A 14467-nucleotide genomic window follows, 5' to 3' on the forward strand; every position below is an offset into this window, starting at 1 on the left:
AGAGGAATCTCGGGAGAACCACCATTTTAACCGCCTGCACCCTACCTGCCAATGACAGGGACACCATGTCCCATCTCTTGAACTCCTCCTCCATCTGTTCCACCAATCGTGTTAAATTAAGCCGGTGTAAGGTTCCCCAATTCTTGGCTATCTGAATCCCCAAGTATCGGAAGTCTCTTGTTACCTTCCTCAGCGGTAAATCCTCTATTTCCCTGCTCTAATCCCCCGGATGCACCACAAACAACTCACTTTTCCCCATGTTCAATTTGTACCCCGAAAAATCCCCAACTCCCCAAGTATCCGCATTATCTCTGGCATCCCCTCCACCGGGTCCGCAACATACAACAACAAATCATCCGCATACAAAGATACCCGGTGTTCTTCTCCTCCCCTAAACACTCCCCTCCACTTCCTGGAACCCCTCAGTGCTATGACCAGGGGCTCAATCGCCAATGCAAACAATAACGGAGACAGGGGACACCCCTGCCTCGTCCCTCTGTGAAGACGGAAATAATCAGACCTCCGTCCATTCATGACCACACTCGCCCTCGGGGCCCTATACAGCAACTGTACCCATCCGATATACCCATCTCCGAAGCCAAATCTCCTCAGCACCTCCCACAGATAATCCCACTCCACTCTGTCGAATGCTTTCTCGGCATCCATCGCCACCACTATCTCCGCTTCCCCCTCTGGCGGGGGCATCATCATTACCCCTAGCAACCTCCGTATGTTCGTGTTCAGCTGTCTCCCCTTCACAAACCCGGTTTGGTCCTCATGGACCACCCCTGGGACACAGTCCTCTATCCTCGTCGCCATCACCTTGGCCAGAATCTTAGCATCCACGTTTAAAAGGGAAATGCGCCTATAGGACCCGCATTGCAGCGGGTCTTTTTCCTTCTTTAAGAGGAGCGATATCGTTGCCTCTGACATAGTCGGGGGCAGCTGCCCCCTTTCCCTAGCCTTATTGAAGGCTCCCGTCAAAAGCGGGGCCAGCAAGTCCATATACTTCCTATAAAATTCCACCGGGAATCCGTCTGGTCCCGGGGCCTTCCCCGCCTGCATGCTCCCAATCCCTTTCACTACCTCCTCCATCTCAATCTGTGCTCCCAGTCCCGCCCTCTCCTGTTCCTCCACCTTAGGGAATTCCAGCTGATCCAGAAAGCACATCATTCTCTCCTTCCCTTCCGGGAGCTGAGCTTTATATAATCTTTCGTAGAATGCCTTGAACACCCCATTCACTCTCTCCGCTCCCGGCTCCATCTCTCCCTCCTCATCTCTCACCCCCCCTATCTCCCTCGCTGCTCCCCTCTTCCTCGGTTGGTGGGCCAGCAACCGGCTCGCCTTCTCTCCATATTCGGACTGTGCCCTCCTCCATTGTGCCTCTGCATTACCCGTAGTCAGCAAGTCAAATTCTACATGTCGCCTTTGCCTTTCCCTGTACAGTCCCTCCTCCGGTGCCTCCGCGTATTGTCTGTCCACCCTCAGAAGTTCTTTCAGCAACCGCTCCCTTTCCCTACCCTCCTGCTTTCCTTTATGTGCCCTAATAGATATCAGCTCCCCTCTAACCACTGCCTTCAACGCCTCCCAGACCACTCCCACCTGTACCTCCCCATTGTCATTAAGCTCCAAGTACCTTTCAATACACCCCCTCACCCTTAAACATACCCCCTCATCCGCCAATAATCCCATGTCCATTCTCCAGGGTATGTGCTGTTCTTTTTCCTCTCCTATCTCCAGGTCCACCCAATGTGGAGCATGGTCCGAGATAGCTATGGCCGTGTACTCCGTCCCTGTCACCTTCGGGATCAATGCCCTACCCAAAACAAAAAAGTCTATCCGTGAATATACTTTATGAACATAGGAGAAAAACGAGAACCCCTTACTCCTAGGCCTGCTAAATCTCCAGGGGTCTACTCCTCCCATCTGCTCCATGAAGTCCTTGAGCACCCTAGCTGCAGCCGGCCTCCTCCCGGTTCTGGACCTCGATCTGTCCAGCCCTGGGTCCAGCACTGTATTGAAGTCTCCCCCCATTACCAACTTTCCCGCCTCTAGGTCCGGGATACGTCCCAACATACGCCTCATAAAATTTGCATCATCCCAGTTCGGGGCATATACGTTCACTAGAACCACCGCCTCCCCTTGCAATCTACCACTCACCATCATGTATCTACCCCCACTATCCGCCACTATGGTCTTTGCCTCAAACAGTACCCGTTTCCCCACTAATATAGCCACCCCCCTGTTCTTTGCATTGAACCCCGAATGAAACGCTTGCCCCACCCATCCTTTGCGTAGTCTGACCTGGTCTATCAGTTTCAAATGCGTCTCCTGCAGCATAACCACATCTGCCTTTAATTTCTTTAGGTGTGCGAGTACCCGTGCCCTTTTAATCGGCCCGTTCAGCCCTCTCACATTCCACGTCATCAGCCGGGTTGGGGGGCTCTTTACCCCCCCCCCCCCCTTGTCGACTAGCCATCCCCTTTTTTAATCCAGCTCCTCACCCGGTTCCCACGTACCCGTATGTGCCCCCGACGGCACCCTCCCGCCTCGACCACCCCACCCCGTACCAGCTCCCCCTTCTCCCCAGCAGCAGCAACCCAGTTAACCCCCCCCCCCCCGCTAGATCCCTTTCTAGCACCCCCCATGTTACTCCCAGAAGTCAGCAAAGTCTGGCTGACCTCGGCTTCCCCCCGTGACCTCGGCCCCCACTGTGCGAGGCCCCCTCCTTCCTGCTTCCCTGTTCCCGCCATGATTACCATAGCGCGGGAACAAAGCCCGCGTTGCCCACTTGGCCCCGCCCCTAATGACCGGCGCCCACAGTTCCTCATCCTCCCTCCCCCCCTCCCCCACAACATGGGGAAGAGAGAGAAGTTACAGGGTCGCAAGAATAACAACTTGAAAAATCATCCCCTCCTCCTTTCCCCCCCCCCCCTTCACCCCACGTAATCACCCCACCACTTTGTCCCAAACGTTCTTTTTCTTGCCCGCCTATTCCAGCTTCTCGTCCACAATAAATGTCCACGCCTCTTCTGCCGTCTCAAAGTAGTGGTGCTTCCCTTGGTGTGTGACCCACAATCTAGCCGGCTGCAACATTCCGAATTTGACCTTCCTTTTGTGAAGCACCGCCTTAGCCCGATTAAAACTTGCCCTCCTTCTCGCCACCTCCGCACTCCAATCTTGATATACGCGGATCACCGCGTTCTCCCACCTACTGCTCCAAGTTTTCTTCGCCCATCTGAGGACCATCTCTCTGTCATTAAAGCGGAGAAATCTCACCACTATGGCTCGAGGTATTTCACCAGCCCTCGCTCTTCGCGCCATAACTCGATAGGCTCCCTCCACCTCCAACGGGCCCGTCGGGGCCTCCGATCCCATTAACGAGTGAAGCATCGTGCTCACATATGCCCCGACGTCCGCCCCTTCTGCGCCTTCGGGAAGACCAAGAATCCTTAAATTCTTCCTCCTCGCATTATTCTCCAGCACCTCCAGCCTTTCCACACACCTTTTGTGTTGTGCCTCGTGCATCTCTGTCTTCACCACCAGGCCCTGTATTTCGTCTTCATTATCAGCGGCCTTTGCCTTCACGACCCGAAGCTCCTGCTCCTGGGTCTTTTGCTCCTCCTTTAGCCCTTCAATCGCCTGTAATATTGGGGCCAGCAGCTCCTTCTTCATCTCCTTTTTTAGTTCTTCCACACAGCGCTGCAGGAACTCTTGTTGGTCTGGGCCCCATACCAAACGGCCACCTTCCGACGCCATCTTGCTTTGTGCTTGCCTTCCTTGCCGCTGCTCTAGAGGATCCTCTGCAATCCGGCTGCTTTCCTCTCCTTTTTCCATCCGTATCCAGGGGGGATTCCCTCCTGGTTTACCACAGTGTTTTTCGCCGTTAAAATTGCCGTTGGGGCTCCTATTAAGAGCCCAAAAGTCCGTTCCACCGGGAGCTGCCGAAACGTGCGACTTAGCTGGTCATCGCCGCACCCGGAAGTTCCATATAACACCATTCTCATGCACAGCCTCAGCACCCTTGTGGGCAGCACGGTAGCACAGTGGTTAGAACAGTTGCTTCATAGCTTCAGGGTCCCAGGTTCGATTCCCGGCTTGGGTCACTGTCTGCACATTCTCCCCGTGTCTGCATGGGTTTCCTCCGGTTTCCTCCCACAGTCCAAAGATGTCATTCATCTCAAGAGGCTTGGAATATAAAAGCAGGGATGTACTTCTGAAGCTTTATAAAGCATTAGTTAGGCCCCATTTAGAATACTGTGAGCAATTTTGGCCCTCACACCTCAGGAAGGACATACTGGCACTGGAGCGGGTCCAGCGGAGATTCACACGGACGATCCCAGGAATGGTACGCCTAACATACGATGAACGTCTGAGGATCCTGGGATTATGGTCATTGGAGTTTAGAAGGTTGAGGGGAGATCTAATAGAAACGTACAAGATAATGAATGGCTTAGATAGGGTGGATGTAGGGAAGTTGTTTCCATTAGCAGGGGAGACTAGGACCCGGGGGCACAGCCTTAGAATAAAAGGGAGTCACTTTAGAACAGAGATGAGGAGAAATTTCTTCAGCCAGAGAGTGGTGGGTCTGTGGAATTCATTGCCACAGAGAGCGGTGGAGGCCGGGACGTTGAGTGTCTTTAAGACAGAAGTTGATAAATTCTTGATTTCTCGAGGAATTAAGGGCTATGGAGAGAGAGCGGGTAAATGGAGTTGAAATCAGCCATGATTGAATGGTGGCGTGGACTCGATGGGCCGAATGGCCTTACTTCCGCTCCTATGTCTTATGGTCTTAAGTGCGGGTTAGGTGGATTGGCTATGCTGAATTGCCCATAGTGTCCAAAAAAAGGTTAAGCTAGGTTATGGGGATAGGGGGTGGAGGCATGAGCTTGGGTAGGGTGCTCTTTCCAAGGGCTGGTGTAGACTCGATGGGTCTCCTTCGGCACTGTAAATTCTCTGATGGTTCGATAGATAACATGCGCAAACCTTCCCACCCCCGCAATCCTGTATTGAAATGAGAGAAAGGTCTCGTTCAAATTCCCAAAATACACTGAGCTGGCTGGTCTCAGAAGAGCTGACAATAAGGGAGTCACAGTGACCTAGCCCAAATTAGCCAATCGATTCCCAATGACTTGGGAGATTTGGATAAGAGCTTTTTATTTATTTCTTCATGGGATGTGGGCTTCGCAGTTGTCCATCCCGAACTGCCCTTGAGAAGATGGTGATGGTGAGCTGCCTTCTTCAATACTGCAGTCCACGTGGTGTAGGTACACCCACAGTGCTGTTAGGGAGGACGTTCAAGGATTTTGACCCGGTGACAGTGAAGGAACGGTGATATGGTTCCGAGTCAGGGTGATGTGGGACCTGGAGGGGAACTTGCAGGCGGTGGTGTTTCCAAGTGTCTGTCACTCTTGTCCTTCTTGACCGTAGCGGTTTGTGAGAAGCCTTTGAAGGAGCTTTGGCGAACTTTTGCTGTGCATCTTGTAGACGGTACGCAGTGATGATGCCGTGATGTTCGCTGTGGTTGAACAGCACCACCCCCCCCCCCCCCCCCCCCCAAGCTCTGACATTAAGAACTGTCACCTACGTGAGGTCCGTAGGTGTTGCCAAGCCTCATCGACGCCCATTCCAGGCAAGGATCAGCACGATCCAGGTTGAACAGGGAGAAGTTACGACACAGGATTAAATTACTGCAAATAACATGGATAAATCAGAGCCAAAACTTACAATATCTTTAAGATCCGTGCTCAAGTTTTCTGACAAAATGCCAGTGATTCAGATTTAATTCAACAGCTGTAATATTGCCAACACATTTTAATATCATTTCGCACTCCTCTTCTGCAGCGCTCAATTGTCATATCACTCAGTTTAATTGAATTCCCACTATTGTTTAGATCGCTCTCTAAAACCTTCACATCCTTCTGAAAGTGTGATGCTTAGAATTGAACACAGCTGGGCAGAGTGTTCCAGTTGAGCTCAAACAGTTTTTCTGAGGATTCACCATAACTTTCTTTGTTTCATGCCCGATGAAACTGGATGCAATGGTCCGAACTGTATGCGTTCGTTTGGCTATCCTGAGAACCCTGTTGGAGAGATGTAACACCCCGATGGATATGGCCCTCGTTCACCTTTGGGCGAGGTAAGGGATTATGAAAATTAAACATGAGCGTGGGGGACAAAGATGCATAAACTCATTAGAACTGTCAAAGCTGTCAAGGAGCTGTCAAAGCTGTCGAGGAACTGTCAAAGGATACTAAGTGAGTTGGCATGGAGAGGGTAAGGGCTAAAGATCTTGGGTGTGAGGCATTGTTTGACACGAGTTGTCACTAAGCTGGCATGGGGCTAGAAAGGGGTATAGGAATGTTTGGGCCATAGGTGTGTGAGGGGTTGGGGGATAGAGGAGCATGAGTTGGCATAGATTGGCATGGACAGGATACAGGAAGGATATGATGAAGTGATAGTTAGAATCATAGAAGAATCATAGAAGTTTACAGCATGGAAACAGGCCCTTCGGCCCAACCAGTCCATGCCGCCCAGTTTTTACCATTAAGCTAGTCCCAGTTGCCCGCACTTGGCCCATAACCCTCTATACCCATCTTACCCATGTAACTATCTAAATGCTTTTTAAAAGACACAATTGTACCCGCCTCTACTACTACCTCTGGCAGCACATTCCAGACACTCACTACCCTCTGAGTGAAGAAATTGCCCCTCTGGGCCGTTCTGAATCTCTCCCCTCTCACCTTAAATCTATGCCCTCTAGTTTTAGACTCCCCTACCTTTGGGAAAAGATGTTGACTATCTACCTTATCTATGCCCCTCATTATTTTATAGACCTCTATAAGATCACCCCTAAGCCTCCTACGCTCCAGGGAAAAAAGTCCCAGTCTATCCAGCCTCTCCTTATAACTCAAACCATCAAGTGACGGTAACATCCTAGTAAATCTTTCCTGCACTCTGTGTAATTTGTAATTTCTGCACTCTGTGTAAGTTGTAATTACTTTAACTGTTTTAGTTTAATCCAACAAAATGCCAGAGCATAGAGGCAGGCCTTCGGCCCAGCCCTTGCCTCCGCACTTGTTCTGGGGGTGGTGGGCCCGACCTCTAATCCAGCCCATCCTCCGGTGTGCAAATCCTAACTGTGGGCGGCCATTTTTAAAGGCCGGATTCACAGAGCTGGTAATTCTCGTGTCTCTGAGCACCTGACCCCCAGAGCGCCAATCTGGACCAAGGCCTCTGCCTATAAAACCCAGACTAACTTATGTCCATTTAACCTCTTCTCGATCTGCATTGATTTGTGCACATTACCATCCCCACCCACCTCTCCCCCATCCCCAACCCGGGTCCTACAGCCTTGCTTAAAATTGTACCCTTTATTTTTCATCACCTCTTCTCATTCTTCCCCCCCCCCCAAAACGAATCGCCTCACACTTCTCTGCATTAATATATCTGCCGCTTGTTCCCCCCATTCTACCAGCCTCTGACCTCTTGAAGTCTATTGCCACCCGACTCACAGTTCACAATACTTCCAAATTGTGTGGCATCTGTGAAATTTGGCACTGTGCCCTGTAAACAATGGTCTCAGTCATTCATATGTGTTCAGCAAAAACAAAGATCCTTTGTAAATCCCACTGTATACCTTCCGCCAGACCTAGAAACAACCACCCGCCACTACTGCTTGCTGCCACTCAGCCAGCTTTGAATCCAAGCTGCAACCGCCCCATTTCCCCATGATCTCCAACTTTGCTGTTGTTATGGGCCAGGGTTTAGAGAACCCCAAAGTGTATCATGGAGTTCACCTGACCCACAACTTTTAACAGATTGTGGTATGGGGAGCACACAGCCCACTCTGCAGGTGTGATGCAACAGAAATCTACAGTACTTTTAAATTAAAACAATGTTTATTTATGAAACCAGTTAACACTTTATAAACCCACAGGAAACATCTTAACAACTATCAACACCAATAAATCACCCAAAGAATACAGTACTCTATAAGTAACTCTTAATCTTTCCTTGCAACATCCATAAGACAAAAAGAACCCTTTTTACAGAAAGACATCAGGTTTAACTTCACTACTGAGAACAGTTACCACTTTGAAATCACCAAATGAACATTCTTCAGCTTGCAGAGATTCAGACACATCTTGCCGCGACTGTAGCTTCTCCAAATCTAAACTGAAACTAAACACACCCTGTAGCTGTGCGCCCAAAGCGAAAGTAAAAGCAGACAGACCGCCCAGCTCCACCCACACTCTGACATCACTGATAAACACCCATTTCTTAAAGGTACATCCACTACAGCTATTTTATAAACCCACATTTCTTACATGACACTGGTAACTGTTTCTAAGGAGGGTTGGAAGGTTATAGTCACTGTCTCTGTATTTACCCTCCCTTACTTCCCTCCCTTAGTCTGCCTGAATGCATTGTGTCCAGTCCTGATGATTTGCCAACTTTAAGTAGAGCAAGACTTTTTAATAACTCATCTCGGAATACTTTTAAACCTTCCAATGTCTCCGCTACCTCCGATTTTAATTTGCCAGTATCTCCTTCCTTGGTCAAGACAGATGAGAGCTATTTATTTAATACCCTGCCCCCTTGTGTGAATCCCTTTTTTGGTGTCTAATTGGTTGATCCCTCCTTTCACAACTGAAATACCTACAGAAGATTCCCTTCAATGTTGGTTGCCAGGCTGTTCTCATACTCTCTCTTTGCCTCTCTAATTTATTTATTTTCACTTCACTCCAATTTTTTTCTTCATCCTGTTTCTCCCTTGTATTATCAACCTTACTCTGCCTTATTTTTCTCTCTCCGTCTTTCATCATTTAGGGAGCTCCCCATCGCGGGATTTCACCTTGACAGTATCCACACCATCTCCTCTTAAAGGGCAACTCATTGTTTTGTTACAGTTTTGCCTGCCAATCTTTGATTCAAGTCTACCTGGACCAGACCTGGCCCCCTAGGAACATAGGACTTAGGAACAGGAGTGGGCCATTCATCCCCTTGAGCCTGCTACACCATTCAATAAAATTATGGCGGGTGTGGTTGTGACCTCAACACCACTTCACTGTTTGACCCTATAACCTATATAATATAGGGTTGTTAAAAAGGCGTACGGTGTGTTAGCTTTTATTGGTAGAGGGATTGAGTTTAGGAGCCATGAGGTCATGTTGCACCTGTACAAAACTCTGGTGCGGCCGCATTTGGAGTATTGCGTGCAATTCTGGTCGCCGCATTATAGGAAGGATGTGAAAGCATTGGAAAGGGTGCAGAGGAGATTTACCAGAATGTTGCCTGGTATGGAGGGAAGATCTTATGAGGAAAGGCTGAGGGACTTGAGGCTGTTTTAGTTAGAGAGAAGAAGGTTAAGAGGTGACTTAATTGAGGCATACAAGATGATCAGAGGATTGGATAGGGTGGACAGTGAGAGACTTTTTCCTCGGATGGTGCTGTCTAGCACGAGGGGACATCGCTTTAAATTGAGGGGAGGTAGATATAGGATAGATAGATATGTCAGAGGTAGGTTCTTTACTCAGAGAGTAGTAAGGGCGTGGAATGCCCTGCCTGCAACAGTAATAGACTCGCCAACACTAAGGGCATTCAAATGGTCATTGGATAGACATATGGACAATAAGGGAATAGTGTTGATGGGCTTTAGAGTGGTTTCACAGGTCGGCGCAACATCGAGGGCCGAAGGGCCTGTACTGCGCTGTAATAGTTCTATGTTCTATGTTCTAACCCTTAACTATCAAAAATCTTTCCAAAATAAATTCAATGACCCAGCCTCCACTTCTTTAGAGCATTAGAAATATGAATAACCCCTTGAGAGGAAAGCGTTCCCCTCGTCTCCCTGTAAAACAGTAGGCTTCTTCTCCTTAACTGCGTCCCCTCGTTCTAGTCTCTCCCACTGTTTGGTAGCCAGCCTAAAGCAATTCTATCCTATTTCAAATCATGAGGCCAAAACCGCACATAGAATGCCAGATATCCATTCAGCGTTTCCCAGCAGCCGAAGTAGCGGCTACCAATTAAGCACCCGTTTCATTTCAGAAAACAATTTTTAATGATGCACATGGTGCATTTCAGATAATATCAGCTCACCGCTTATGAATGATTTAAGCTAATTGGTAGAAGAATCCAAGGGAAGATGAGAATTAATTTTTATGCAGTGAGTTTGCATCTGAACTGTGCTCCTGAAAGGGCTGTGGGAGCAGATTCAGTAATAACTGACAAAACACAAGGATAAATGCTTGAAATGGTGAAATCTGCAGGTCCATGGGGGAAGAACAACTGAGTGGCTGGGAATAATTTGTTAGTTCTTTCAAAAAGCAGGCACCACCTGCCACATTTTGACAGCGTCTTCCGAACCCGCGACCTCTAACCCGCGACCTCCAACCCGTGACCCCTATCACCTTAGGACAGCGGGAACTCAGGAACAGATGACAACCGCAAGTCACTGACCATCTTGACTTGTAACTATATCGCCGCTCCTTCACTGCCGCTGGGACAAAACCTTGGGACTCCTTCCCTGAAAGCACTTTGGGAGTACCTATGGCAACAGGGACTGGAGCGGCGGCCCAAGGGCAATTAGGGATGGGCAATCAACGCTGGCCTAGTCGGTGACACTCAGATGCTGTGCATGCGCTGTGTATCATTCGATGACCCTGCAATTTGCAGTGAGTCCTCAACGTGTTTTAAACTCAGGGAAAATACACTTACATTCCTTTGTTTCATTTTCTCAAAGCTTTTAAGCTAATGGCTCATGTTGCCGTCACAAAGATAACTTATAGAGCTCGTCTCGAGTTCTGCCAAGCTGTAATAATGCCCATTAAGTGACGCAGTTGGTGACAATTTTGCTTCTGAGTCAGAAGGATGTGGCTTTAGGCCCACCTCCAAAACAGGAGCACCAAACGTAGGCCAAGTGAATGTTGCACTGTCGGAGGTGCTGTCTATCGAATGTCAAACTCATCCCCACCATTCCCTGCCCAATATCTATCTCTCAATCGATGTCACTGCAGACCGAGTGGTCACGTGAGAACGTGATGGTGTGGCTGCAAAAGAGGTGACGTGTCGGGAGCGTGGGAGTTATTCCCGGGAGCGCAGGCAGAGCACAAGTGTTGAAGTAGCGGCAGATCTAGTGAGTTAACAGCACTTACTGAAACGCCTTTATGTCAGTGATTCAGGAACCCACAACATTTACATGCTGTCAGAAGTTGAAAGTACGGCACAAGGACTTTGCTGCATTGACCCACTCACTTTAATGAAAATATGACGGATAGTTGGAAAAGGTTCTAGAAGGAGTGGCATACTAACTGCGGTGCTACATTGTCTGGCCAAGTCAAAAAAGGTATCGGATTATCCTCTATTAAACTTAGCGGGCCCTGAGTCAATCGAAAATTCAAATCATTTGTTTCCCAGTCAAAGGAGGACAAAGAGGATCCTGAACAAATCTTTAAAAAGTTGGAGAATATCTATCTCCTGGTAAAAGAACACAATCCTGGATAGACATGCATTCAATTCAACAAACCAAAGAGCAGATAAATCACGCAATCTTATTACACCTTGAAAATATTGGTGAAGAGGGTCGTAGAGATCTCACTGATGAACTAATCAGGGATCGTATTGTTTGTGGTGACTTAGTCTGAAAGCAGCTGCTGCAAGAGAAAGATATAATTTTCTTTTATTCGTTCATGGGGTGTGGGCGTCGCGGGCTGTGCCATCATTTATTGCCCATCCCTGAGGGTATTTAAGAGTCAACGACACAGCTGTGGGCCTGGAGTCACATGTAGGCCAGACCGGGTAAGGACAGCAGATTTCCTTCCCTGAAGGACATTAGTGAACCAGGTGGGTTTTTACAACAATCGCCAATGGTTTCATGGTCATGGCCATCTTTCGACGTTCGCAGGGCGGCATGTGGCGCAGTGGTTAGCACTGGGACTGCGGCACTCGAGGACCTGGGTTCGAATCCCGGCCCTGGGTCACTGTCCGTGTGGAGTTTGCACATTCTCCCCGTGTCTGCGTGGGTTTCACCCCCACAACCCAAAGATGTGCAGGGTTAGGTGGAGTGGCCACGCTTAATTGCCCCTTAATTGGAAAAAGAAAGAATTGGGTACTCTAAATTTAAAAAAAAATCTTTAGACTTTCGCTTCCAGATTTTTAAATGTTTTTATTTATTGAATTCAAATTTCAACATCCGCCATGGTGGGATTTGAACCCGGGGGTCCCCAGTCATGACTCTGGGTTGCTGGATTACTAGTCCAGTGACAATACCACAATACCATTGCCTCCCCATTAGTACCTGTTTGTTAAATGAACAATCATAAAAACGAAGCAGAGATTTTAGATTGGAAACAGAATTATTTGCAGTATTCTCTGCTCCAATTGTAGTGAGTAACCCCCTCCGAGCAGAAGTTTGTTTTGCATTTGGTAAAGGTTGCAATAGATCTCTTCAACTGTGATATCATTGGTAAGCTGCCAGTCATATACCACGTGAGAATAAATGATGCAATACCACCAACAGTCCATGCTTAGAGAAGAGCATCAATAGCCATGAAGCAGAAAGTAGTTCATGAGCTTCCTCGTATGACCACACTGGGTGTAGACGAGGGCACAGAATGGGTTTCAGCAATGCTGGCCGCAGTAATGAAATATGGTCCGGTCAGGATATGTATTGACCCAGTCCACTTAAACAAGGCACGGCTCAGACCACATCTCCCGATGAAGACAGTGGAACAGGTGGTAGAGGACATGCCGAATGCTGGGGTGTTCAGCATTCTTGATGCGAAATGCAGATTCAGGCCGATCCCGTTGGATGAGGAATTCTCAAAACTAACCACATTCATGTCTCCGGGAGGCAGATATTGTTTTCTTCATTTTCCCAATGGGACCTCCACCGCAGTGAGGTTTTCCAGGGGTGCATGGAGTATCTCTTTGCAGGTCAACCTTGCGAGACCATTGTTGACGATGTCCTGGTTTGGGGTTGTCCTGTGCAAGAACATGATGCATGTCTTTGACTCATCCTTGCCAGAATCAGAACCATACGGAATGCAGATTCCGGGTCAACCAGACCCGGAAAAGTGTGAGGTTCTGCACTTTGGAAGGAGAAATGGAGTCATTGACTATTTTCTAAATGGGGAAATGCTGAGGAAATCAGAGGCACAAAGGGACTTGGGAGTCCTTGTTCACGATTCTCCGAAGGTTTAACGTGCAAGTTCAGTCGGCAGTTAGGAAGGCAAATGCAATGTTAGCATCGATGTCGAGAGGGCTACAATACAAGACCAGGGGTGTATTTCTGAGGCTGTATAAGGCTCTGGTCAGACCCCATTTGGAGTATTGTCAGCAGTTTTGGGCCCCGTATCTAAGGAAAGATGTGCTGCCCTTGGAAAGGGACCAGCTGAGGTTCACAAGAATGTCCCTGGAATGAAGAACTTGTCGGATGGAGGAACAGGTGAGGACTCTGGGTCTGTCCTCGTTGGTGTTAGAAGGATGAGGGGGGATCTTATTGAAACTTACAGGATACGGCGAGGCCTGGATAGAGTGGATGTGGAGAGGATGTTTCCACTTGTTTGAAAAACTAGAAGCAGAGGACACAATCTCAGACTAAAGGGACGATCCTTTAAAACCGAGATGAGGAGGAATTTCTTCAGCCAGAGGGTGGTGAATCTGTGGAACTCTTTGCCGCAGAAGGCTGTGGAGGCCAAATCACTGAGTGTCTTTAAGACAGAGATAGAGGGGTTCTTGATTAATAAGGGGATCAGGGGTTTATGAGGATAAGGCAGGAGAATGGGGATGAGAAAATATCACCCATGATTGAATGGCGGAGCAGACTCAATAGGCCGAGTGGCCTAATTCTGCTCCTCTGTCTTATGGTCTTATTATGAGGGCCATTTACTCACAACCGATTATGTGAAGCCCGATCCAGGAAGGACAATGGCTATACGACAGATAGCCACGCCCATGGACAAGCGCGCCTCACAGGCGTCCTTGATATGACAAATTAGCTTCCTCAGTTTATCCCTTGTTATAGTCAGATCATTGAGCGTCGCTGTCAACCTCTTCATCAAGTGCTGCTGGCAAGAGCACCTCAACAGACTCAGACACTGGCCGCCCCACCGGGGTTACAACACTTTGATGCTCGAGCACCGGTACGTACATCAGCAGATTCTGCCCAGCATTGACTGGACGCAGTTTGCATCCGCAAAGGCTTCAAGTGCCTTCACTGACACTGAGACTCGTGACACTCAGATCGAAAAGCAACTGTCAGAAACAGTCTTCACCTGTCAGAAATTTCATATCTGTCGTCCTCAATGTGTTGAAACAGATCATCAGCCACTCACAACTGTCTTTAAAAAGCCTCTCCACACTGTGTTTGCATGGCTGCAACACATGATGCTCAATCATAGAATTCACAGCGCAGAAGGAGTCCATTTCGCCTATCAAATCCGCACCGGCCCTGGGAAAGAGCACC

Source organism: Scyliorhinus torazame, chromosome 1, assembly GCF_047496885.1.
Source record: "Scyliorhinus torazame isolate Kashiwa2021f chromosome 1, sScyTor2.1, whole genome shotgun sequence".
NCBI classification, from domain to species: domain Eukaryota; kingdom Metazoa; phylum Chordata; class Chondrichthyes; order Carcharhiniformes; family Scyliorhinidae; genus Scyliorhinus; species Scyliorhinus torazame.